Source organism: Oncorhynchus nerka, linkage group LG5 (genome assembly GCF_034236695.1).
Source record: "Oncorhynchus nerka isolate Pitt River linkage group LG5, Oner_Uvic_2.0, whole genome shotgun sequence".
Classification (NCBI taxonomy): Eukaryota; Metazoa; Chordata; class Actinopteri; order Salmoniformes; family Salmonidae; genus Oncorhynchus; species Oncorhynchus nerka.
In genome coordinates, this window is record NC_088400.1 from 63,315,854 (window position 1) to 63,340,747 (window position 24,894).

Genomic DNA, 24,894 nt, shown 5'->3' on the forward strand with positions numbered 1-24,894 from the left:
ATTGTGCATTTACTGGTCCTTGTGGTGATCTCAGGAGGCCGAACCTTTATCTACTTTTAGCCAGTACGCTTTATCCCGACACCAAATCCAGTTTTTAACAGTCAGGATGGCCGAGCGGTCTAAGGCGCTGCGTTCAGGTCGCAGTCTCCCCTGGAGGCGTGGGTTCGAATCCCACTTCTGACATACTTTTAAAACCTGCATGTCATACTGCTTTGCAATAACCAGTTGACAAATAAATGTCTTAAGATAAAGGAAATTACATCCAGTTAACATGAGCTGTGAATAACTATCGTATTTTTAACATTCTGCAAAAACAGCTTTTAACAGTCAGGATGGCCGAGCGGTCTAAGGCGCTGCGTTCAGGTCGCAGTCTCCCCTGGAGGCGTGGGTTCGAATCCCACTTCTGACATATTTTTAACAGCTAGTTGACTAGAGGTTGAAAGAGAATTGCACGAATTTCACAGGCGGGCCACAAACAGGCAAATAACAAAAGGGTGAGACCCCTTGTTAAACCCCCCCCCCCAAATAAAAAATAAAAAAATAAAACACGATTGCGTTAAAAATAACCATTAAGCCATTTGCTAAGACTCCCCCCATTTTGACATGTGGACGTGTTGTCACTCTCACCCTGATGGTTGCTGATACTTCCAGACACTTTTTCGGTCTTATCTGAGGTATTTTATCATTTATTTCAGAATGGCCATATTCTGAGGCCACTTTAACGCTCAATCAATGACGATTTACTAGGCTTTTCCCATTGATGGACATATTGAAGATAAATCAATGACAGGAGTTTTTAATTGATAAAAACCAATGACTATTTGATGTTGAAAGTGCAAGTCAGTATTGTGCATTTACTGGTCCTTGTGGTGATCTCAGGAGGCCGAACCTTTATCTACTTTTAGCCAGTACGCTTTATCCCGACACCAAATCCAGTTTTTAACAGTCAGGATGGCCGAGCGGTCTAAGGCGCTGCGTTCAGGTCGCAGTCTCCCCTGGAGGCGTGGGTTCGAATCCCACTTCTGACATACTTTTAAAACCTGCATGTCATACTGCTTTGCAATAACCAGTTGACAAATAAATGTCTTAAGATAAAGGAAATTACGTCCAGTTAACATGAGCTGTGAATAACTATCGTATTTTTAACATTCTGCAAAAACAGCTTTTAACAGTCAGGATGGCCGAGCGGTCTAAGGCGCTGCGTTCAGGTCGCAGTCTCCCCTGGAGGCGTGGGTTCGAATCCCACTTCTGACATATTTTTAACAGCTAGTTGACTAGAGGTTGAAAGAGAATTGCACGAATTTCACAGGCGGGCCACAAACAGGCAAATAACAAAAGGGTGAGACCCCTTGTTAAACCCCCCAAATAAAAAATAAAAAAAAAATAAAACACGATTGCGTTAAAAATAACCATTAAGCCATTTGCTAAGACTCCCCCCATTTTGACATGTGGACGTGTTGTCACTCTCACCCTGATGGTTGCTGATACTTCCAGACACTTTTTCGGTCTTATCTGAGGTATTTTATCATTTATTTCAGAATGGCCATATTCTGAGGCCACTTTAACGCTCAATCAATGACGATTTACTAGGCTTTTCCCATTGATGGACATATTGAAGATAAATCAATGACAGGAGTTTTTAATTGATAAAAACCAATGACTATTTGATGTTGAAAGTGCAAGTCAGTATTGTGCATTTACTGGTCCTTGTGGTGATCTCAGGAGGCCCTTTATCTACTTTTAGAACCTTTATCTACACCAAATCCAGTTTTTAACAGCAGGATGGCAGCGGTCTAAGGCGCTTTATCCCGACACCAAAAAACCTCCAGCTTTTAACAGTCAGGATGGCCCAGTTAACATGAGCTGTGAATAACTAAGGCGCAGGATGCGTTCAGGCGCTGCGTTCAGGTCGCAGTCTCCCCTGGAGGCGTGGGTTCGAATCCCACTTCTGACATATTTTTAACAGCTAGTTGACTAGAGGTTGAAAGAGAATTGCATTCTGCAAAAACAGCTTTTAACAGTCAATTTCACAGGCGGGCCACAAACAGGCAAATAACAAAAGGGTGAGACCCCTTGTTAAACCCCCAAATAAAAATAAAAAAATAAAACACGATTGCGTTAAAAATAACCATTAAGCCATTTGCTAAGACTCCCCCCATTTTGACATGTGGACGTGTTGTCACTCTCACCCTGATGGTTGCTGATACTTCCAGACACTTTTTCGGTCTTATCTGAGGTATTTTATCATTTATTTCAGAATGGCCATATTCTGAGGCCACTTTAACGCTCAATCAATGACGATTTACTAGGCTTTTCCCATTGATGGACATATTGAAGATAAATCAATGACAGGAGTTTTTAATTGATAAAAACCAATGACTATTTGATGTTGAAAGTGCAAGTCAGTATTGTGCATTTACTGGTCCTTGTGGTGATCTCAGGAGGCCGAACCTTTATCTACTTTTAGCCAGTACGCTTTATCCCGACACCAAATCCAGTTTTTAACAGTCAGGATGGCCGAGCGGTCTAAGGCGCTGCGTTCAGGTCGCAGTCTCCCCTGGAGGCGTGGGTTCGAATCCCACTTCTGACATACTTTTAAAACCTGCATGTCATACTGCTTTGCAATAACCAGTTGACAAATAAATGTCTTAAGATAAAGGAAATTACGTCCAGTTAACATGAGCTGTGAATAACTATCGTATTTTTAACATTCTGCAAAAACAGCTTTTAACAGTCAGGATGGCCGAGCGGTCTAAGGCGCTGCGTTCAGGTCGCAGTCTCCCCTGGAGGCGTGGGTTCGAATCCCACTTCTGACATATTTTTAACAGCTAGTTGACTAGAGGTTGAAAGAGAATTGCACGAATTTCACAGGCGGGCCACAAACAGGCAAATAACAAAAGGGTGAGACCCCTTGTTAAACCCCCCAAATAAAAAAAAAAAAATAAAAAATAAAACACGATTGCGTTAAAAATAACCATTAAGCCATTTGCTAAGACTCCCCCCATTTTGACATGTGGACGTGTTGTCACTCTCACCCTGATGGTTGCTGATACTTCCAGACACTTTTTCGGTCTTATCTGAGGTATTTTATCATTTATTTCAGAATGGCCATATTCTGAGGCCACTTTAACGCTCAATCAATGACGATTTACTAGGCTTTTCCCATTGATGGACATATTGAAGATAAATCAATGACAGGAGTTTTTAATTGATAAAAACCAATGACTATTTGATGTTGAAAGTGCAAGTCAGTATTGTGCATTTACTGGTCCTTGTGGTGATCTCAGGAGGCCGAACCTTTATCTACTTTTAGCCAGTACGCTTTATCCCGACACCAAATCCAGTTTTTAACAGTCAGGATGGCCGAGCGGTCTAAGGCGCTGCGTTCAGGTCGCAGTCTCCCCTGGAGGCGTGGGTTCGAATCCCACTTCTGACATACTTTTTAAAACCTGCATGTCATACTGCTTTGCAATAACCAGTTGACAAATAAATGTCTTAAGATAAAGGAAATTACATCCAGTTAACATGAGCAGTGAATAACTATCGTATTTTTAACATTCTGCAAAAACAGCTTTTAACAGTCAGGATGGCCGAGCGGTCTAAGGCGCTGCGTTCAGGTCGCAGTCTCCCCTGGAGGCGTGGGTTCAATCCCACTTCTGACATATTTTTAACAGCTAGTTGACTAGAGGTTGAAAGAGAATTGCACGAATTTCACAGGCGGGCCACAAACAGAATAACAAAAGGGTGAGACCCTTGTTAAACCCCCCAAATGTCAAAAATAACCATTAAGCCATTTGCTAAGACTCCCCCATTTTGACATGTGGAGTTGACCCTGAATACTTCCAACATTTTTCGGTCTTATCTGAGATTTTATCATTTATTTCAGAATGGCCATATTCTGAGGCCACTTTAACGCTCAATCAATGACGATTACTAGGCTTTTCCCATTGATGGACATATTGAAGATAAATCAATGAATAATTGATAAAAACCAATGACTATTTGATGTTGAAAGTGCAAGTCAGTTTTGCATTTACCTTGTGGTGATCTCTGCAAAAAAAACCTCAGCTTTTAACAGTCAGGATGGCCGAGCGGTCTAAGGCGCTGCGTTCAGGTCGCAGTCTCCCCTGGAGGCGTGGGTTCGAATCCCACTTCTGACATATTTTTAACAGCTAGTTGACTAGAGGTTGAAAGAGAATTGCACTGAATTTCACAGGCGGGCCACAAACAGGCAAATAACAAAAGGGTGAGACCCCTTGTTAAACCCCCCCCCCAAATAAAAAAAAAAAATAAAACACGATTGCGTTAAAAATAACCATTAAGCCATTTGCTAAGACTCCCCCCATTTTGACATGTGGACGTGTTGTCACTCTCACCCTGATGGTTGCTGATACTTCCAGACACTTTTTCGGTCTTATCTGAGGTATTTTATCATTTATTTCAGAATGGCCATATTCTGAGGCCACTTTAACGCTCAATCAATGACGATTTACTAGGCTTTTCCCATTGATGGACATATTGAAGATAAATCAATGACAGGAGTTTTTAATTGATAAAAACCAATGACTATTTGATGTTGAAAGTGCAAGTCAGTATTGTGCATTTACTGGTCCTTGTGGTGATCTCAGGAGGCCGAACCTTTATCTACTTTTAGCCAGTACGCTTTATCCCGACACCAAATCCAGTTTTTAACAGTCAGGATGGCCGAGCGGTCTAAGGCGCTGCGTTCAGGTCGCAGTCTCCCCTGGAGGCGTGGGTTCGAATCCCACTTCTGACATACTTTTAAAACCTGCATGTCATACTGCTTTGCAATAACCAGTTGACAAATAAATGTCTTAAGATAAAGGAAATTACCTCCAGTTAACATGAGCTGTGAATAACTATCGTATTTTTAACATTCTGCAAAAACAGCTTTTAACAGTCAGGATGGCCGAGCGGTCTAAGGCGCTGCGTTCAGGTCGCAGTCTCCCCTGGAGGCGTGGGTTCGAATCCCACTTCTGACATATTTTTAACAGCTAGTTGACTAGAGGTTGAAAGAGAATTGCACGATTTCACAGGCGGGCCACAAACAGGCAAATAACAAAAGGGTGAGACCCCTTGTTAAACCCCCCAAATAAAAAATAAAAAAATAAAACACGATTGCGTTAAAAATAACCATTAAGCCATTTGCTAAGACTCCCCCCATTTTGACATGTGGACGTGTTGTCACTCTCACCCTGATGGTTGCTGATACTTCCAGACACTTTTTCGGTCTTATCTGAGGTATTTTATCATTTATTTCAGAATGGCCATATTCTGAGGCCACTTTAACGCTCAATCAATGACGATTTACTAGGCTTTTCCCATTGATGGACATATTGAAGATAAATCAATGACAGGAGTTTTTAATTGATAAAAACCAATGACTATTTGATGTTGAAAGTGCAAGTCAGTATTGTGCATTTACTGGTCCTTGTGGTGATCTCAGGAGGCCGAACCTTTATCTACTTTTAGCCAGTACGCTTTATCCCGACACCAAATCCAGTTTTTAACAGTCAGGATGGCCGAGCGGTCTAAGGCGCTGCGTTCAGGTCGCAGTCTCCCCTGGAGGCGTGGGTTCGAATCCCACTTCTGACATACTTTTAAAACCTGCATGTCATACTGCTTTGCAATAACCAGTTGACAAATAAATGTCTTAAGATAAAGGAAATTACATCCAGTTAACATGAGCTGTGAATAACTATCGTATTTTTAACATTCTGCAAAAACAGCTTTTAACAGTCAGGATGGCCGAGCGGTCTAAGGCGCTGCGTTCAGGTCGCAGTCTCCCCTGGAGGCGTGGGTTCGAATCCCACTTCTGACATATTTTTAACAGCTAGTTGACTAGAGGTTGAAAGAGAATTGCACGAATTTCACAGGCGGGCCACAAACAGGCAAATAACAAAAGGGTGAGACCCCTTGTTAAACCCCCCCCCAAATAAAAAAATAAAACACGATTGCGTTAAAAATAACCATTAAGCCATTTGCTAAGACTCCCCCCATTTTGACATGTGGACGTGTTGTCACTCTCACCCTGATGGTTGCTGATACTTCCAGACACTTTTTCGGTCTTATCTGAGGTATTTTATCATTTATTTCAGAATGGCCATATTCTGAGGCCACTTTAACGCTCAATCAATGACGATTTACTAGGCTTTTCCCATTGATGGACATATTGAAGATAAATCAATGACAGGAGTTTTTAATTGATAAAAACCAATGACTATTTGATGTTGAAAGTGCAAGTCAGTATTGTGCATTTACTGGTCCTTGTGGTGATCTCAGGAGGCCGAACCTTTATCTACTTTTAGCCAGTACGCTTTATCCCGACACCAAATCCAGTTTTTAACAGTCAGGATGGCCGAGCGGTCTAAGGCGCTGCGTTCAGGTCGCAGTCTCCCCTGGAGGCGTGGGTTCGAATCCCACTTCTGACATACTTTTAAAACCTGCATGTCATACTGCTTTGCAATAACCAGTTGACAAATAAATGTCTTAAGATAAAGGAAATTACATCCAGTTAACATGAGCTGTGAATAACTATCGTATTTTTAACATTCTGCAAAAACAGCTTTTAACAGTCAGGATGGCCGAGCGGTCTAAGGCGCTGCGTTCAGGTCGCAGTCTCCCCTGGAGGCGTGGGTTCGAATCCCACTTCTGACATATTTTTAACAGCTAGTTGACTAGAGGTTGAAAGAGAATTGCACGAATTTCACAGGCGGGCCACAAACAGGCAAATAACAAAAGGGTGAGACCCCTTGTTAAACCCCCAAATAAAAAATAAAAAAATAAAACACGATTGCGTTAAAAATAACCATTAAGCCATTTGCTAAGACTCCCCCCATTTTGACATGTGGACGTGTTGTCACTCTCACCCTGATGGTTGCTGATACTTCCAGACACTTTTTCGGTCTTATCTGAGGTATTTTATCATTTATTTCAGAATGGCCATATTCTGAGGCCACTTTAACGCTCAATCAATGACGATTTACTAGGCTTTTCCCATTGATGGACATATTGAAGATAAATCAATGACAGGAGTTTTTAATTGATAAAAACCAATGACTATTTGATGTTGAAAGTGCAAGTCAGTATTGTGCATTTACTGGTCCTTGTGGTGATCTCAGGAGGCCGAACCTTTATCTACTTTTAGCCAGTACGCTTTATCCCGACACCAAATCCAGTTTTTAACAGTCAGGATGGCCGGCGGTCTAAGGCGCTGCGTTCAGGTCCAGTCTCCCCTGGAGCGTGGGTTCGAATCCACTTCTGACATACTTTTAAAACCTGCATGTCATACTGCTTTGCAATAACCAGTTGACAAATAAATGTCTTAAGATAAAGGAAATTACGTCCAGTTAACATGAGCTGTGAATAACTATCGTATTTTTAACATTCTGCAAAAACAGCTTTTAACAGTCAGGATGGCCGAGCGGTCAAGGCGCTGCGTTCAGGTGCAGTCTCCCCTGGAGGCGTGGGTTTGAATCCCACTTCTGACCCACTTCTGACATACTTTTAAAACCTGCATGTCATACTGCTTTGCAATAACCAGTTGACAAATAAATGTCTTAAGATAAAGGAAATTACATCCAGTTAACATGAGCAGTGAATAACTATCGTATTTTTAACATTCTGCAAAAACAGCTTTTAACAGTCAGGATGGCCGAGCGGTCTAAGGCGCTGCGTTCAGGTCGCAGTCTCCCCTGGAGGCGTGGGTTCGAATCCCACTTCTGACATATTTTTAACAGCTAGTTGACTAGAGGTTGAAAGAGAATTGCACGAATTTCACAGGCGGGCCACAAACAGGCAAATAACAAAAGGGTGAGACCCCTTGTTAAACCCCCAAATAAAAAAAAAAAAAATAAAACACGATTGCGTTAAAAATAACCATTAAGCCATTTGCTAAGACTCCCCCCATTTTGACATGTGGACGTGTTGTCACTCTCACCCTGATGGTTGCTGATACTTCCAGACACTTTTTCGGTCTTATCTGAGGTATTTTATCATTTATTTCAGAATGGCCATATTCTGAGGCCACTTTAACGCTCAATCAATGACGATTTACTAGGCTTTTCCCATTGATGGACATATTGAAGATAAATCAATGACAGGAGTTTTTAATTGATAAAAACCAATGACTATTTGATGTTGAAAGTGCAAGTCAGTATTGTGCATTTACTGGTCCTTGTGGTGATCTCAGGAGGCCGAACCTTTATCTACTTTTAGCCAGTACGCTTTATCCCGACACCAAATCCAGTTTTTAACAGTCAGGATGGCCGAGCGGTCTAAGGCGCTGCGTTCAGGTCGCAGTCTCCCCTGGAGGCGTGGGTTCGAATCCCACTTCTGACATACTTTTAAAACCTGCATGTCATACTGCTTTGCAATAACCAGTTGACAAATAAATGTCTTAAGATAAAGGAAATTACATCCAGTTAACATGAGCAGTGAATAACTATCGTATTTTTAACATTCTGCAAAAACAGCTTTTAACAGTCAGGATGGCCGAGCGGTCTAAGGCGCTGCGTTCAGGTCGCAGTCTCCCCTGGAGGCGTGGGTTCGAATCCCACTTCTGACATATTTTTAACAGCTAGTTGACTAGAGGTTGAAAGAGAATTGCACGAATTTCACAGGCGGGCCACAAACAGGCAAATAACAAAAAAGGGTGAGACCCCTTGTTAAACCCCCCAAATAAAAAAAAAAAATAAAACACGATTGCGTTAAAAATAACCATTAAGCCATTTGCTAAGACTCCCCCCATTTTGACATGTGGACGTGTTGTCACTCTCACCCTGATGGTTGCTGATACTTCCAGACACTTTTTCGGTCTTATCTGAGGTATTTTATCATTTATTTCAGAATGGCCATATTCTGAGGCCACTTTAACGCTCAATCAATGACGATTTACTAGGCTTTTCCCATTGATGGACATATTGAAGATAAATCAATGACAGGAGTTTTTAATTGATAAAAACCAATGACTATTTGATGTTGAAAGTGCAAGTCAGTATTGTGCATTTACTGGTCCTTGTGGTGATCTCAGGAGGCCGAACCTTTATCTACTTTTAGCCAGTACGCTTTATCCCGACACCAAATCCAGTTTTTAACAGTCAGGATGGCCGAGCGGTCTAAGGCGCTGCGTTCAGGTCGCAGTCTCCCCTGGAGGCGTGGGTTCGAATCCCACTTCTGACATACTTTTAAAACCTGCATGTCATACTGCTTTGCAATAACCAGTTGACAAATAAATGTCTTAAGATAAAGGAAATTACATCCAGTTAACATGAGCAGTGAATAACTATCGTATTTTTAACATTCTGCAAAAACAGCTTTTAACAGTCAGGATGGCCGAGCGGTCTAAGGCGCTGCGTTCAGGTCGCAGTCTCCCCTGGAGGCGTGGGTTCGAATCCCACTTCTGACATATTTTTAACAGCTAGTTGACTAGAGGTTGAAAGAGAATTGCACGAATTTCACAGGCGGGCCACAAACAGGCAAATAACAAAAGGGTGAGACCCCTTGTTAAACCCCCCAAATAAAAATAAAAAAATAAAAAAACACGATTGCGTTAAAAATAACCATTAAGCCATTTGCTAAGACTCCCCCCATTTTGACATGTGGACGTGTTGTCACTCTCACCCTGATGGTTGCTGATACTTCCAGACACTTTTTCGGTCTTATCTGAGGTATTTTATCATTTATTTCAGAATGGCCATATTCTGAGGCCACTTTAACGCTCAATCAATGACGATTTACTAGGCTTTTCCCATTGATGGACATATTGAAGATAAATCAATGACAGGAGTTTTTAATTGATAAAAACCAATGACTATTTGATGTTGAAAGTGCAAGTCTACTTTTAGTATTGTGCATTTACTGGTCCGGTTGTGGTGATCTCAGGAGGCGTGAACCTTTATCTACTTTTAGCCAGTTGACAAATAAATGTCTTTATCCCAGACACCAAAACTCCAGTTTTTAACAGTCAGGATGGCCGAGCGGTCTAAGGCGCTGCGTTCAGGTCGCAGTCTCCCCTGGAGGCGTGGGTTCGAATCCCACTTCTGACATATTTTTAACAGCTAGTTGACTAGAGGTTGAAAGAGAATTGCACGAATTTCACAGGCGGGCCACAAACAGGCAAATAACAAAAGGGTGAGACCCCTTGTTAAACCCCCCCCCCCCCAAATAAAAAAAATAAAAATAAAACACGATTGCGTTAAAAATAACCATTAAGCCATTTGCTAAGACTCCCCCCATTTTGACATGTGGACGTGTTGTCACTCTCACCCTGATGGTTGCTGATACTTCCAGACACTTTTTCGGTCTTATCTGAGGTATTTTATCATTTATTTCAGAATGGCCATATTCTGAGGCCACTTTAACGCTCAATCAATGACGATTTACTAGGCTTTTCCCATTGATGGACATATTGAAGATAAATCAATGACAGGAGTTTTTAATTGATAAAAACCAATGACTATTTGATGTTGAAAGTGCAAGTCAGTATTGTGCATTTACTGGTCCTTGTGGTGATCTCAGGAGGCCGAACCTTTATCTACTTTTAGCCAGTACGCTTTATCCCGACACCAAATCCAGTTTTTAACAGTCAGGATAGCCGAGCGGTCTAAGGCGCTGCGTTCAGGTTGCAGTCTCCCCTGGAGGCGTGGGTTCGAATCCCACTTCTGACATACTTTTAAAACCTGCATGTCATACTGCTTTGCAATAACCAGTTGACAAATAAATGTCTTAAGATAAAGGAAATTACTTCCAGTTAACATGAGCTGTGAATAACTATCGTATTTTTAACATTCTGCAAAAACAGCTTTTAACAGTCAGGATGGCCGAGCGGTCTAAGGCGCTGCGTTCAGGTCGCAGTCTCCCCTGGAGGCGTGGGTTCGAATCCCACTTCTGACATATTTTTAACAGCTAGTTGACTAGAGGTTGAAAGAGAATTGCACGAATTTCACAGGCGGGCCACAAACAGGCAAATAACAAAAGGGTGAGACCCCTTGTTAAACCCCCCAAACAAAAAAAAAAAATAAAACACGATTGCGTTAAAAATAACCATTAAGCCATTTGCTAAGACTCCCCCCATTTTGACATGTGGACGTGTTGTCACTCTCACCCTGATGGTTGCTGATACTTCCAGACACTTTTTCGGTCTTATCTGAGGTATTTTATCATTTATTTCAGAATGGCCATATTCTGAGGCGACTTTAACGCTCAATCAATGACGATTTACTAGGCTTTTCCCATTGATGGACATATTGAAGATAAATCAATGACAGGAGTTTTTAATTGATAAAAACCAATGACTATTTGATGTTGAAAGTGCAAGTCAGTATTGTGCATTTACTGGTCCTTGTGGTGATCTCAGGAGGCCGAACCTTTATCTACTTTTAGCCAGTACGCTTTATCCCGACACCAAATCCAGTTTTTAACAGTCAGGATGGCCGAGCGGTCTAAGGCGCTGCGTTCAGGTCGCAGTCTCCCCTGGAGGCGTGGGTTCGAATCCCACTTCTGACATACTTTTAAAACCTGCATGTCATACTGCTTTGCAATAACCAGTTGACAAATAAATGTCTTAAGATAAAGGAAATTACGTCCAGTTAACATGAGCTGTGAATAACTATCGTATTTTTAACATTCTGCAAAAACAGCTTTTAACAGTCAGGATGGCCGAGCGGTCTAAGGCGCTGCGTTCAGGTCGCAGTCTCCCCTGGAGGCGTGGGTTCGAATCCCACTTCTGACATATTTTTAACAGCTAGTTGACTAGAGGTTGAAAGAGAATTGCACGAATTTCACAGGCGGGCCACAAACAGGCAAATAACAAAAGGGTGAGACCCCTTGTTAAACCCCCCCCCCAAATAAAAAATAAAAAAATAAAACACGATTGCGTTAAAAATAACCATTAAGCCATTTGCTAAGACTCCCCCCATTTTGACATGTGGACGTGTTGTCACTCTCACCCTGATGGTTGCTGATACTTCCAGACACTTTTTCGGTCTTATCTGAGGTATTTTATCATTTATTTCAGAATGGCCATATTCTGAGGCGACTTTAACGCTCAATCAATGACGATTTACTAGGCTTTTCCCATTGATGGACATATTGAAGATAAATCAATGACAGGAGTTTTTAATTGATAAAAACCAATGACTATTTGATGTTGAAAGTGCAAGTCAGTATTGTGCATTTACTGGTCCTTGTGGTGATCTCAGGAGGCCGAACCTTTATCTACTTTTAGCCAGTACGCTTTATCCCGACACCAAATCCAGTTTTTAACAGTCAGGATGGCCGAGCGGTCTAAGGCGCTGCGTTCAGGTCGCAGTCTCCCCTGGAGGCGTGGGTTCGAATCCCACTTCTGACATACTTTTAAAACCTGCATGTCATACTGCTTTGCAATAACCAGTTGACAAATAAATGTCTTAAGATAAAGGAAATTACATCCAGTTAACATGAGCTGTGAATAACTATCGTATTTTTAACATTCTGCAAAAACAGCTTTTAACAGTCAGGATGGCCGAGCGGTCTAAGGCGCTGCGTTCAGGTCGCAGTCTCCCCTGGAGCGTGGGTTCGAATCCCACTTCTGACATATTTTTAACAGCTAGTTGACTAGAGGTTGAAAGAGAATTGCACGAATTTCACAGGCGGGCCACAAACAGGCAAATAACAAAGGGTGAGACCCCTTGTTAAACCCCCAAATAAAAAAAAAAAAAAAAATAAAACACGATTGCGTTAAAAATAACCATTAAGCCATTTGCTAAGACTCCCCCCATTTTGACATGTGGACGTGTTGTCACTCTCACCCTGATGGTTGCTGATACTTCCAGACACTTTTTCGGTCTTATCTGAGGTATTTTATCATTTATTTCAGAATGGCCATATTCTGAGGCGACTTTAACGCTCAATCAATGACGATTTACTAGGCTTTTCCCATTGATGGACATATTGAAGATAAATCAATGACAGGAGTTTTTAATTGATAAAAACCAATGACTATTTGATGTTGAAAGTGCAAGTCAGTATTGTGCATTTACTGGTCCTTGTGGTGATCTCAGGAGGCCGAACCTTTATCTACTTTTAGCCAGTACGCTTTATCCCGACACCAAATCCAGTTTTTAACAGTCAGGATGGCCGAGCGGTCTAAGGCGCTGCGTTCAGGTCGCAGTCTCCCCTGGAGCGTGGGTTCGAATCCCACTTCTGACATACTTTTAAAACCTGCATGTCATACTGCTTTGCAATAACCAGTTGACAAATAAATGTCTTAAGATAAAGGAAATTACCTCCAGTTAACATGAGCTGTGAATAACTATCGTATTTTTAACATTCTGCAAAAACAGCTTTTAACAGTCAGGATGGCCGAGCGGTCTAAGGCGCTGCGTTCAGGTCGCAGTCTCCCCTGGAGCGTGGGTTCGAATCCCACTTCTGACATATTTTTAACAGCTAGTTGACTAGAGGTTGAAAGAGAATTGCACGAATTTCACAGGCGGGCCACAAACAGGCAAATAACAAAAGGGTGAGACCCCTTGTTAAACCCCCAAATAAAAAAAAAAAAATAAAACACGATTGCGTTAAAAATAACCATTAAGCCATTTGCTAAGACTCCCCCCATTTTGACATGTGGACGTGTTGTCACTCTCACCCTGATGGTTGCTGATACTTCCAGACACTTTTTCGGTCTTATCTGAGGTATTTTATCATTTATTTCAGAATGGCCATATTCTGAGGCGACTTTAACGCTCAATCAATGACGATTTACTAGGCTTTTCCCATTGATGGACATATTGAAGATAAATCAATGACAGGAGTTTTTAATTGATAAAAACCAATGACTATTTGATGTTGAAAGTGCAAGTCAGTATTGTGCATTTACTGGTCCTTGTGGTGATCTCAGGAGGCCGAACCTTTATCTACTTTTAGCCAGTACGCTTTATCCCGACACCAAATCCAGTTTTTAACAGTCAGGATGGCCGAGCGGTCTAAGGCGCTGCGTTCAGGTCGCAGTCTCCCCTGGAGCGTGGGTTGAATCCCACTTCTGACATTTTTAAAACCTGCATGTCATACTGCTTTGCAATAACCAGTTGACAAATAAATGTCTTAAGATAAAGGAAATTACTAGTTAACATGGCTTGAAAACTATCGATTTTAACATTCTGCAAAAACAGCTTTTAACAGTCAGGATGGCCGAGCGGTCTAAGGCGCTGCGTTCAGGTCGCAGTCTCCCCTGGAGGCGTGGGTTCGAATCCACTTCTGACATATTTTTAACAGCTAGTTGACTAGAGGTTGAAAGAGAATTGCAGGCAAATAACAAAAGGGTGAGACCCCTTGTTAAACCCCCAAATAAAAAAAATAAAAAAATAAAACACGATTGCGTTAAAAATAACCATTAAGCCATTTGCTAAGACTCCCCATTTTGACATGTGGACGTGTTGTCACTCTCACCCTGATGGTTGCTGATACTTCCAGACACTTTTTCGGTCTTATCTGAGGTATTTTATCATTTATTTCAGAATGGCCATATTCTGAGGCCACTTTAACGCTCAATCAATGACGATTTACTAGGCTTTTCCCATTGATGGACATATTGAAGATAAATCAATGACAGGAGTTTTTAATTGATAAAAACCAATGACTATTTGATGTTGAAAGTGCAAGTCAGTATTGTGCATTTACTGGTCCTTGTGGTGATCTCAGGAGGCCGAACCTTTATCTACTTTTAGCCAGTACGCTTTATCCCGACACCAAATCCAGTTTTTAACAGTCAGGATAAGGCGCTGCGTTCAGGTAGTCTCCCCTGGAGGCGTGGGTTCGAATCCCACTTCTGACATACTTTTAAAACCTGCATGTCATACTGCTTTGCAATAACCAGTTGACAAATAAATGTCTTAAGATAAAGGAAATTACCAGTTAACAGTATTTTTAACATTCTGGAGCTTTTAACAGTCAGGATGGCGGTCTAAGGCGCTGCGTTCAGGTCGCAGTCTCCCTGGAGCGTGGGTTCGAATCCACTTCTGACATACTTTTAAAACCTGGAGGCGTGGGTTCAGAATCCACTTCTGACATATTTTTAACAGCTAGTTGACTAGAGGTTGAAAGAGAATTGCACGAATTTCACAGGCGGGCCACAAACAGGCAAATAACAAAGGGTGAGACCCCTTGTTAAACCCCCAAATAAAAAAAAAAAATAAAACACGATTGCGTTAAAAATAACCATTAAGCCATTTGCTAAGACTCCCCCCATTTTGACATGTGGACGTGTTGTCACTCTCACCCTGATGGTTGCTGATACTTCCAGACACTTTTTCGGTCTTATCTGAGGTATTTTATCATTTATTTCAGAATGGCCATATTCTGAGGCCACTTTAACGCTCAATCAATGACGATTTACTAGGCTTTTCCCATTGATGGACATATTGAAGATAAATCAATGACAGGAGTTTTTAATTGATAAAAACCAATGACTATTTGATGTTGAAAGTGCAAGTCAGTATTGTGCATTTACTGGTCCTTGTGGTGATCTCAGGAGGCCGAACCTTTATCTACTTTTAGCCAGTACGCTTTATCCCGACACCAAATCCAGTTTTTAACAGTCAGGATGGCCGAGCGGTCTAAGGCGCTGCGTTCAGGTCGCAGTCTCCCCTGGAGCGTGGGTTCGAATCCCACTTCTGACATACTTTTAAAACCTGCATGTCATACTGCTTTGCAATAACCAGTTGACAAATAAATGTCTTAAGATAAAGGAAATTACATCCAGTTAACATGAGCAGTGAATAACTATCGTATTTTTAACATTCTGCAAAAACAGCTTTTAACAGTCAGGATGGCCGAGCGGTCTAAGGCGCTGCGTTCAGGTCGCAGTCTCCCCTGGAGGCGTGGGTTCGAATCCCACTTCTGACATATTTTTAACAGCTAGTTGACTAGAGGTTGAAAGAGAATTGCACGAATTTCACAGGCGGGCCACAAACAGGCAAATAACAAAAGGGTGAGACCCCTTGTTAAACCCCCAAATAAAAAAAAAAAAAAAACACGATTGCGTTAAAAATAACCATTAAGCCATTTGCTAAGACTCCCCCATTTTGACATGTGGGACGTGTTGTCACTCTCACCCTGATGGTTGCTGATACTTCCAGACACTTTTTCGGTCTTATCTGAGGTATTTTATCATTTATTTCAGAATGGCCATATTCTGAGGCGACTTTAACGCTCAATCAATGACGATTTACTAGGCTTTTCCCATTGATGGACATATTGAAGATAAATCAATGACAGGAGTTTTTAATTGATAAAAACCAATGACTATTTGATGTTGAAAGTGCAAGTCAGTATTGTGCATTTACTGGTCCTTGTGGTGATCTCAGGAGGCCGAACCTTTATCTACTTTTAGCCAGTACGCTTTATCCCGACACCAAATCCAGTTTTTAACAGTCAGGATGGCCGAGCGGTCTAAGGCGCTGGTTCTCCCCTGGAGGTCGTGGTCTCCCCTTCTGACATACTTTTAAAACCTGCATGTCATACTGCTTTGCAATAACCAGTTGACAAATAAATGGTTAAGATAAAGAAATTACATCCAGTTAACATGACTTCATTCTGCAAAAACAGAACAGTCAGGATATTTTATTTTTAACAGCTAGTTGACTAGAGGTTGAAAGAGAATTGCACGAATTTCACAGGCGGGCCACAAACAGGCAAATAACAAAGGGTGAGACCCCTTGTTAAACCCCCAAATAAAAAAATAAAAATAAAACACGATTGCGTTAAAAATAACCATTAAGCCATTTGCTAAGACTCCCCCCATTTTGACATGTGGACGTGTTGTCACTCTCACCCTGATGGTTGCTGATACTTCCAGACACTTTTTCGGTCTTATCTGAGGTATTTTATCATTTATTTCAGAATGGCCATATTCTGAGGCCACTTTAACGCTCAATCAATGACGATTTACTAGGCTTTTCCCATTGATGGACATATTGAAGATAAATCAATGACAGGAGTTTTTAATTGATAAAAACCAATGACTATTTGATGTTGAAAGTGCAAGTCAGTATTGTGCATTTACTGGTCCTTGTGGTGATCTCAGGAGGCCGAACCTTTATCTACTTTTAGCCAGTACGCTTTATCCCGACACCAAATCCAGTTTTTAACAGTCAGGATGGCCGGCGGTCTAAGGCGCTGCGTTCAGGTCGCAGTCTCCCCTGGAGCGTGGGTTCGAATCCCACTTCTGACATACTTTTAAAACCTGCATGTCATACTGCTTTGCAATAACCAGTTGACAAATAAATGTCTTAAGATAAAGGAAATTACATCCAGTTAACATGAGCAGTGAATAACTATCGTATTTTTAACATTCTGCAAAAACAGCTTTTAACAGTCAGGATGGCCGAGCGGTCTAAGGCGCTGCGTTCAGGTCGCAGTCTCCCCTGGAGCGTGGGTTCGAATCCACTTCTGACATATTTTTAACAGCTAGTTGACTAGAGGTTGAAAGAGAATTGCACGAATTTCACAGGCGGGCCACAAACAGGCAAATAACAAAGGGTGAGACCCCTTGTTAAACCCCCAAATAAAAAATAAAAAAATAAAACACGATTGCGTTAAAAATAACCATTAAGCCATTTGCTAAGACTCCCCCCATTTTGACATGTGGACGTGTTGTCACTCTCACCCTGATGGTTGCTGATACTTCCAGACACTTTTTCGGTCTTATCTGAGGTATTTTATCATTTATTTCAGAATGGCCATATTCTGAGGCCACTTTAACGCTCAATCAATGACGATTTACTAGGCTTTTCCCATTGATGGACATATTGAAGATAAATCAATGACAGGAGTTTTTAATTGATAAAAACCAATGACTATTTGATGTTGAAAGTGCAAGTCAGTATTGTGCATTTACTGGTCCTTGTGGTGATCTCAGGAGGCCGAACCTTTATCTACTTTTAGCCAGTACGCTTTATCCCGACACCAAATCCAGTTTTTAACAGTCAGGATGGCCGAGCGGTCTAAGGCGCTGCGTTCAGGTCGCAGTCTCCCCTGGAGCGTGGGTTCGAATCCCACTTCTGACATACTTTTAAAACCTGCATGTCATACTGCTTTGCAATAACCAGTTGACAAATAAATGTCTTAAGATAAAGGAAATTACATCCAGTTAACATGAGCTGTGAATAACTATCGTATTTTTAACATTCTGCAAAAACAGCTTTTAACAGTCAGGATGGCCGAGCGGTCTAAGGCGCTGCGTTCAGGTCGCAGTCTCCCCTGGAGCGTGGGTTCGAATCCCACTTCTGACATATTTTTAACAGCTAGTTGACTAGAGGTTGAAAGAGAATTGCACGAATTTCACAGGCGGGCCACAAACAGGCAAATAACAAAGGGTGAGACCCCTTGTTAAACCCCCAAATAAAAATAAAAAAATAAAAACACGATTACGTTAAAAATAACCATTAAGCCATTTGCTAAGACTCCCCCCATTTTGACATGTGGACGTGTTGTCACTCTCACCCTGATGGTTGCTGATACTTCCAGACACTTTTTCGGTCTTATCTGAGGTATTTTATCATTTATTTCAGAATGGCCATATTCTGAGGCCACTTTAACGCTCAATCAATGACGATTTACTAGGCTTTTCCCATTGATGGACATATTGAAGATAAATCAATGACAGGAGTTTTTAATTGATAAAAACCAATGACTATTTGATGTTGAAAGTGCAAGTCAGTATTGTGCATTTACTGGTCCTTGTGGTGATCTCAGGAGGCCGAACCTTTATCTACTTTTAGCCAGTACGCTTTATCCCGACACCAAATCCAGTTTTTAACAGTCAGGATGGCCGAGCGGTCTAAGGCGCTGCGTTCAGGTCGCAGTCTCCCCTGGAGGCGTGGGTTCGAATCCCACTTCTGACATATTTTTAACAGCTAGTTGACTAGAGGTTGAAAGAGAATTGCACGAATTTCACAGGCGGGCCACAAACAGGCAAATAACAAAGGTGAGACCCCTTGTTAAACCCCCAAATAAAAAAAATAAAAATAAAACACGATTGCGTTAAAAATAACCATTAAGCCATTTGCTAAGACTCCCCCCATTTTGACATGTGGACGTGTTGTCACTCTCACCCTGATGGTTGCTAATACTTCCAGACACTTTTTCGGTCTTATCTGAGGTATTTTATCATTTATTTCAGAATGGCCATATTCTGAGGCGACTTTAACGCTCAATCAATGACGATTTACTAGGCTTTTCCCATTGATGGACATATTGAAGATAAATCAATGACAGGAGTTTTTAATTGATAAAAACCAATGACTATTTGATGTTGAAAGTGCAAGTCAGTATTGTGCATTTAATGGTCCTTGTGGTGATCTCAGGAGGCCGAACCTTTATCTACTTTTAGCTTTAGCCAGTACGACACCAAATCCAGTTTTTAACAGTCAGGATAGCCGAGCGGTCCCGACACCGTGGGTTCGAATCCAGCTTTTAACAGTCAGGATGGCGTCCAGTTAACATGCGGTCTAAGGCGCTGCGTTTTAACAGTCAGGATGGCGCGGTCTCCCTGGAGCGTGGGTTCGAATCCACTTCTGACATATTTTTAACAGCTAGTTGACTAGAGGTTGAAAGAATTGCACGAATTTCACAGGCGGGCCACAAACAGGCAAATAACAAAGGGTGAGACCCCTTGTTAAACCCCCCCCCCCCCAAATAAAAAAAATAAAAATAAAACACGATTGCGTTAAAAATAACCATTAAGCCATTTGCTAAGACTCCCCCCATTTTGACACGTGGACGTGTTGTCACTCTCACCCTGATGGTTGCTGATACTTCCAGACACTTTTTAACGGTCTTATCTGAGGTATTTTATCATTTATTTCAGAATGGCCATATTCTGAGGCGACTTTAACGCTCAATCAATGACGATTTACTAGGCTTTTCCCATTGATGGACATATTGAAGATAAATCAATGACAGGAGTTTTAATTGATAAAAACCAATGACTATTTGATGTTGAAAGTGCAAGTCAGTATTGTGCATTTACTGGTTTAATGGTGATCCTTGGAGGTGATTTATCTCAGGAGGCCGACACCAAATTTTTAACATCTACGGTTTAGCGTTCAGTCTCCCCTGGAGGCGTGGGTTATCCCGACACCTTTTTTAAATCAGCTTTTAACAGTCAGGATGGCCGAGTTAACGGCTGTGAATCTATCGTATTTTTAACATTCTGGCGCTTTTAACAGCAGTTCAGGGTCTAAGGCAGTCTCCCCTGGAGGTGTGGGTTCGAATCCACTTCTGACATATTTTTAACAGCTAGTTGACTAGAGGTTGAAGAGAATTGCCGAATTTCACAGGCGGGCCACAAACAGGCAAATAACAAAGGGTGAGACCCCTTGTTAAACCCCCAAATAAAAAAATAAAAAAAATAAAACACGATTGCGTTAAAAATAACCATTAAGCCATTTGCTAAGACTCCCCCCATTTTGACATGTGGACGTGTTGTCACTCTCACCCTGATGGTTGCTGATACTTCCAGACACTTTTTCGGTCTTATCTGAGGTATTTTATCATTTATTTCAGAATGGCCATATTCTGAGGCGACTTTAACGCTCAATCAATGACGATTTACTAGGCTTTTCCCATTGATGGACATATTGAAGATAAATCAATGACAGGAGTTTTTAATTGATAAAAACCAATGACTATTTGATGTTGAAAGTGCAAGTCAGTATTGTGCATTTACTGGTCCTTGTGGTGATCTCAGGAGGCCGAACCTTTATCTACTTTTAGCCAGTACGCTTTATCCCGACACCAAATCCAGTTTTTAACAGTCAGGATGGCCGGCGGTCTAAGGCGCTGCGTTCAGGTCGCAGTCTCCCTGGAGCGTGGGTTCGAATCCACTTCTGACATACTTTTAAAACCTGCATGTCATACTGCTTTGCAATAACCAGTTGACAAATAAATGTCTTAAGATAAAGGAAATTACATCCAGTTAACATGAGCTGTGAATAACTATCGTATTTTTAACATTCTGCAAAAACAGCTTTTAACAGTCAGGATGGCCGAGCGGTCTAAGGCGCTGCGTTCAGGTCGCAGTCTCCCCTGGAGCGTGGGTTCGAATCCCACTTCTGACATATTTTTAACAGCTAGTTGACTAGAGGTTGAAAGAGAATTGCACGAATTTCACAGGCGGGCCACAAACAGGCAAATAACAAAGGGTGAGACCCCTTGTTAAACCCCCCAAATAAAAATAAAAAAAAATAAAACACGATTACGTTAAAAATAACCATTAAGCCATTTGCTAAGACTCCCCCCATTTTGACATGTGGACGTGTTGTCACTCTCACCCTGATGGTTGCTGATACTTCCAGACACTTTTTCGGTCTTATCTGAGGTATTTTATCATTTATTTCAGAATGGCCATATTCTGAGGCCACTTTAACGCTCAATCAATGACGATTTACTAGGCTTTTCCCATTGATGGACATATTGAAGATAAATCAATGACAGGAGTTTTTAATTGATAAAAACCAATGACTATTTGATGTTGAAAGTGCAAGTCAGTATTGTGCATTTACTGGTCCTTGTGGTGATCTCAGGAGGCCGAACCTTTATCTACTTTTAGCCAGTACGCTTTATCCCGACACCAAATCCAGCTTTTAACAGTCAGGATGGCCGAGCGGTCTAAGGCGCTGCGTTCAGGTCGCAGTCTCCCCTGGAGGCGTGGGTTCGAATCCCACTTCTGACATACTTTTAAAACCTGCATGTCATACTGCTTTGCAATAACCAGTTGACAAATAAATGTCTTAAGATAAAGGAAATTACGTCCAGTTAACATGAGCTGTGAATAACTATCGTATTTTTAACATTCTGCAAAAACAGCTTTTAACAGTCAGGATGGCCGAGCGGTCTAAGGCGCTGCGTTCAGGTCGCAGTCTCCCCTGGAGGCGTGGGTTCGAATCCCACTTCTGACATACTTTTAATACCTGCATGACATACTGCTTTGCAATAACCAGTTGACAAATAAATGTCTTAAGATAAAAAATAAAAAAATAAAATTAGATCCAGTTAACATGAGCAGTGAATAACTATCGTATTTTTAACATTCTGCAAAACCAGCTTTTTTACAGTCAGGATGGCCGAGCGGTCTAAGGCGCTGCGTTCAGGTCGCAGTCTCCCCTGGAGGCGTGGGTTCGAATCCCACTTCTGACATATTTTTAACAGCTAGTTGACTAGAGGTTGAAAGAGAATTGCAAATTTCACAGGCGGGCCACAAACAGGCAAATAACAAAAAGGGTGAGACCCCTTGTTAAACCCCCAAATAAAAAAAAAAAAATAAAACACGATTGCGTTAAAAATAACCATTAAGCCATTTGCTAAGACTCCCCCCATTTTGACATGTGGACGTGTTGTCACTCTCACCCTGATGGTTGCTGATACTTCCAGACACTTTTTCGGTCTTATCTGAGGTATTTTATCATTTATATCAGAATGGCCATATTCTGAGGACACTTTAATGCTCAATCAATGACGATTTACTAGGCTTTTCCCATTGATGGACATATTGAAGATAAATCAATGACAGGAGTTTTTAATTGATAAAAACCAATGACTATTTGATGTTGAAAGTGCAAGTCAGTATTGTGCATTTACTGGTCCTTGTGGTGATCTCAGGAGGCCGAACCTTTATCTACTTTTAGCCAGTACGCTTTATCCCGACACCAAATCCAGTTTTTAACAGTCAGGATGGCCGGCGGTCTAAGGCGCTGCGTTCAGGTCGCATCTCCCCTGGAGCGTGGGTTCGAATCCACTTCTGACATACTTTTAAAACCTGCATGTCATACTGCTTTGCAATAACCAGTTGACAAATAAATGTCTTAAGATAAAGGAAATCACATCCAGTTAACATGAGCTGTGAATAACTATCGTATTTTTAACATTCTGCAAAAACAGCTTTTAACAGTCAGGATGGCCGGCGGTCTAAGGCGCTGCGTTCAGGTCGCAGTCTCCCCTGGAGCGTGGGTTCGAATCCACTTCTGACATATTTTTAACAGCTAGTTGACTAGAGGTTGAAAGAGAATTGCACGAATTTCACAGGCGGGCCACAAACAGGCAAATAACAAAGGGTGAGACCCCTTGTTAAACCCCCCCCAAATAAAAAAAAAAAAATAAAACACGATTACGTTAAAAATAACCATTAAGCCATTTGCTAAGACTCCCCCATTTTGACATGTGGACGTGTTGTCACTCTCACCCTGATGGTTGCTGATACTTCCAGACACTTTTTCGGTCTTATCTGAGGTATTTTATCATTTATTTCAGAATGGCCATATTCTGAGGCCACTTTAACGCTCAATCAATGACGATTTACTAGGCTTTTCCCATTGATGGACATATTGAAGATAAATCAATGACAGGAGTTTTAATTGATAAAAACCAATGACTATTTGATGATGTTGAAAGTGTGGTGATCTCAGGAGTCAGTATCTTGTGCATTTTTTACTGGTCCTTGTGGTGATCTCAGGAGGCCGAACCTTCTATCTAAAACTTTCATACTGCTTTGCAATAACCAGTTGACGTCTTAAGATATCCCAGACACCAAATCCAGTTTTTAACAGTCAGGATGGCCGAGCGGTCTAAGGCGCTGCGTTCAGGTCGCAGTCTCCCCTGGAGGCGTGGGTTCGAATCCCACTTCTGACATATTTTTAACAGCTAGTTGACTAGAGGTTGAAAGAGAATTGCACGAATTTCACAGGCGGGCCACAAACAGGCAAATAACAAAAGGGTGAGACCCCTTGTTAAACCCCCAAATAAAAAAAAAAAAAAAAAACACGATTGCGTTAAAAATAACCATTAAGCCATTTGCTAAGACTCCCCCATTTTGACATGTGGACGTGTTGTCACTCTCACCCTGATGGTTGCTAATACTTCCAGACACTTTTTAACGGTCTTATCTGAGGTATTTTATCATTTATTTCAGAATGGCCATATTCTGAGGCGACTTTAACGCTCAATCAATGACGATTTACTAGGCTTTTCCCATTGATGGACATATTGAAGATAAATCAATGACAGGAGTTTTTAATTGATAAAAACCAATGACTATTTGATGTTGAAAGTGCAAGTCAGTATTGTGCATTTAATGGTCCTTGTGGTGATCTCAGGAGGCCGGTCTATCTCAGGAGGCTTTAACCTTTTATCTACTTTTAGGCGCTGCGTTCAGGTTTATCTCCCCTGGAGGCGTGGGTTTCCATGTCTCTGACATTTGATTTTTAACAGCTCAGGATGGCCGGCGGTCTAAGGCGCTGCGTTCAGGTCGCAGTCTCCCCTGGAGGCGTGGGTTCGAATGTTGACTAGAGGTTGAAAGAGAGTTGACAAATTTCACAGGCGGGCCACAAACAGGCAAATAACAAAGGGTGAGACCCTTGTTAAACCCCCAAATAAAAAAAAAAAATAAAACACGATTGCGTTAAAAATAACCATTAAGCCATTTGCTAAGACTCCCCCATTTTGACATGTGGACGTGTTGTCACTCTCACCCTGATGGTTGCTGATACTTCCAGACACTTTTTCGGTCTTATCTGAGGTATTTTATCATTTATTTCAGAATGGCCATATTCTGAGGCCACTTTAACGCTCAATCAATGACGATTTACTAGGCTTTTCCCATTGATGGACATATTGAAGATAAATCAATGACAGGAGTTTTTAATTGATAAAAACCAATGACTATTTGATGTTGAAAGTGCAAGTCAGTATTGTGCATTTAATGGTCCTTGTGGTGATCTCAGGAGGCCGAACCTTTATCTACTTTTAGCCAGTACGCTTTTTATCATTCTACACCGTGCGTTGACACCAAACCAGCTTTTAACAGTCAGGATGGCCGGCGGTCTAAGGCGCTGCGTTCAGGTC

At 41.5% G+C, this 24,894-nt stretch overlaps 30 non-coding genes across 30 annotated transcripts; all 30 read left to right on the top strand.

The window, feature by feature from the left end:
* The first annotated feature begins 100 nt into the window (after positions 1–100).
* On the top strand, positions 101–183 carry trnal-cag (transfer RNA leucine (anticodon CAG)). Its single transcript has one exon. It is a non-coding gene; the product is annotated as a tRNA-Leu (tRNA).
* Positions 184–326: 143 nt separating this feature from the next.
* On the top strand, positions 327–409 carry trnal-cag (transfer RNA leucine (anticodon CAG)). The gene has a single exon. It is a non-coding gene; the product is annotated as a tRNA-Leu (tRNA).
* A 536-nt stretch (positions 410–945) lies between these two features.
* Positions 946–1,028, top strand: trnal-cag (transfer RNA leucine (anticodon CAG)). The gene has a single exon. It is a non-coding gene; the product is annotated as a tRNA-Leu (tRNA).
* Positions 1,029–1,171: 143 nt separating this feature from the next.
* trnal-cag (transfer RNA leucine (anticodon CAG)) lies at positions 1,172–1,254 on the top strand. The gene has a single exon. It is a non-coding gene; the product is annotated as a tRNA-Leu (tRNA).
* A 1,253-nt stretch (positions 1,255–2,507) lies between these two features.
* On the top strand, positions 2,508–2,590 carry trnal-cag (transfer RNA leucine (anticodon CAG)). Its single transcript has one exon. It is a non-coding gene; the product is annotated as a tRNA-Leu (tRNA).
* Positions 2,591–2,733: 143 nt separating this feature from the next.
* Positions 2,734–2,816, top strand: trnal-cag (transfer RNA leucine (anticodon CAG)). Its single transcript has one exon. It is a non-coding gene; the product is annotated as a tRNA-Leu (tRNA).
* A 537-nt stretch (positions 2,817–3,353) lies between these two features.
* On the top strand, positions 3,354–3,436 carry trnal-cag (transfer RNA leucine (anticodon CAG)). The gene has a single exon. It is a non-coding gene; the product is annotated as a tRNA-Leu (tRNA).
* Positions 3,437–4,077: 641 nt separating this feature from the next.
* trnal-cag (transfer RNA leucine (anticodon CAG)) lies at positions 4,078–4,160 on the top strand. Its single transcript has one exon. It is a non-coding gene; the product is annotated as a tRNA-Leu (tRNA).
* A 534-nt stretch (positions 4,161–4,694) lies between these two features.
* On the top strand, positions 4,695–4,777 carry trnal-cag (transfer RNA leucine (anticodon CAG)). The gene has a single exon. It is a non-coding gene; the product is annotated as a tRNA-Leu (tRNA).
* A 143-nt stretch (positions 4,778–4,920) lies between these two features.
* trnal-cag (transfer RNA leucine (anticodon CAG)) lies at positions 4,921–5,003 on the top strand. Its single transcript has one exon. It is a non-coding gene; the product is annotated as a tRNA-Leu (tRNA).
* A 530-nt stretch (positions 5,004–5,533) lies between these two features.
* Positions 5,534–5,616, top strand: trnal-cag (transfer RNA leucine (anticodon CAG)). The gene has a single exon. It is a non-coding gene; the product is annotated as a tRNA-Leu (tRNA).
* A 143-nt stretch (positions 5,617–5,759) lies between these two features.
* On the top strand, positions 5,760–5,842 carry trnal-cag (transfer RNA leucine (anticodon CAG)). The gene has a single exon. It is a non-coding gene; the product is annotated as a tRNA-Leu (tRNA).
* Positions 5,843–6,369: 527 nt separating this feature from the next.
* trnal-cag (transfer RNA leucine (anticodon CAG)) lies at positions 6,370–6,452 on the top strand. Its single transcript has one exon. It is a non-coding gene; the product is annotated as a tRNA-Leu (tRNA).
* Positions 6,453–6,595: 143 nt separating this feature from the next.
* Positions 6,596–6,678, top strand: trnal-cag (transfer RNA leucine (anticodon CAG)). The gene has a single exon. It is a non-coding gene; the product is annotated as a tRNA-Leu (tRNA).
* A 987-nt stretch (positions 6,679–7,665) lies between these two features.
* Positions 7,666–7,748, top strand: trnal-cag (transfer RNA leucine (anticodon CAG)). Its single transcript has one exon. It is a non-coding gene; the product is annotated as a tRNA-Leu (tRNA).
* Positions 7,749–8,278: 530 nt separating this feature from the next.
* trnal-cag (transfer RNA leucine (anticodon CAG)) lies at positions 8,279–8,361 on the top strand. Its single transcript has one exon. It is a non-coding gene; the product is annotated as a tRNA-Leu (tRNA).
* A 143-nt stretch (positions 8,362–8,504) lies between these two features.
* Positions 8,505–8,587, top strand: trnal-cag (transfer RNA leucine (anticodon CAG)). Its single transcript has one exon. It is a non-coding gene; the product is annotated as a tRNA-Leu (tRNA).
* Positions 8,588–9,118: 531 nt separating this feature from the next.
* Positions 9,119–9,201, top strand: trnal-cag (transfer RNA leucine (anticodon CAG)). The gene has a single exon. It is a non-coding gene; the product is annotated as a tRNA-Leu (tRNA).
* A 143-nt stretch (positions 9,202–9,344) lies between these two features.
* trnal-cag (transfer RNA leucine (anticodon CAG)) lies at positions 9,345–9,427 on the top strand. The gene has a single exon. It is a non-coding gene; the product is annotated as a tRNA-Leu (tRNA).
* Positions 9,428–9,984: 557 nt separating this feature from the next.
* On the top strand, positions 9,985–10,067 carry trnal-cag (transfer RNA leucine (anticodon CAG)). Its single transcript has one exon. It is a non-coding gene; the product is annotated as a tRNA-Leu (tRNA).
* A 764-nt stretch (positions 10,068–10,831) lies between these two features.
* Positions 10,832–10,914, top strand: trnal-cag (transfer RNA leucine (anticodon CAG)). The gene has a single exon. It is a non-coding gene; the product is annotated as a tRNA-Leu (tRNA).
* A 529-nt stretch (positions 10,915–11,443) lies between these two features.
* On the top strand, positions 11,444–11,526 carry trnal-cag (transfer RNA leucine (anticodon CAG)). Its single transcript has one exon. It is a non-coding gene; the product is annotated as a tRNA-Leu (tRNA).
* A 143-nt stretch (positions 11,527–11,669) lies between these two features.
* Positions 11,670–11,752, top strand: trnal-cag (transfer RNA leucine (anticodon CAG)). The gene has a single exon. It is a non-coding gene; the product is annotated as a tRNA-Leu (tRNA).
* Positions 11,753–12,287: 535 nt separating this feature from the next.
* Positions 12,288–12,370, top strand: trnal-cag (transfer RNA leucine (anticodon CAG)). The gene has a single exon. It is a non-coding gene; the product is annotated as a tRNA-Leu (tRNA).
* A 3,447-nt stretch (positions 12,371–15,817) lies between these two features.
* Positions 15,818–15,900, top strand: trnal-cag (transfer RNA leucine (anticodon CAG)). The gene has a single exon. It is a non-coding gene; the product is annotated as a tRNA-Leu (tRNA).
* Positions 15,901–18,816: 2,916 nt separating this feature from the next.
* On the top strand, positions 18,817–18,899 carry trnal-cag (transfer RNA leucine (anticodon CAG)). The gene has a single exon. It is a non-coding gene; the product is annotated as a tRNA-Leu (tRNA).
* Positions 18,900–21,647: 2,748 nt separating this feature from the next.
* On the top strand, positions 21,648–21,730 carry trnal-cag (transfer RNA leucine (anticodon CAG)). The gene has a single exon. It is a non-coding gene; the product is annotated as a tRNA-Leu (tRNA).
* Positions 21,731–21,873: 143 nt separating this feature from the next.
* On the top strand, positions 21,874–21,956 carry trnal-cag (transfer RNA leucine (anticodon CAG)). The gene has a single exon. It is a non-coding gene; the product is annotated as a tRNA-Leu (tRNA).
* Positions 21,957–22,111: 155 nt separating this feature from the next.
* trnal-cag (transfer RNA leucine (anticodon CAG)) lies at positions 22,112–22,194 on the top strand. The gene has a single exon. It is a non-coding gene; the product is annotated as a tRNA-Leu (tRNA).
* A 1,405-nt stretch (positions 22,195–23,599) lies between these two features.
* On the top strand, positions 23,600–23,682 carry trnal-cag (transfer RNA leucine (anticodon CAG)). The gene has a single exon. It is a non-coding gene; the product is annotated as a tRNA-Leu (tRNA).
* Positions 23,683–24,894: the final 1,212 nt, after the last annotated feature.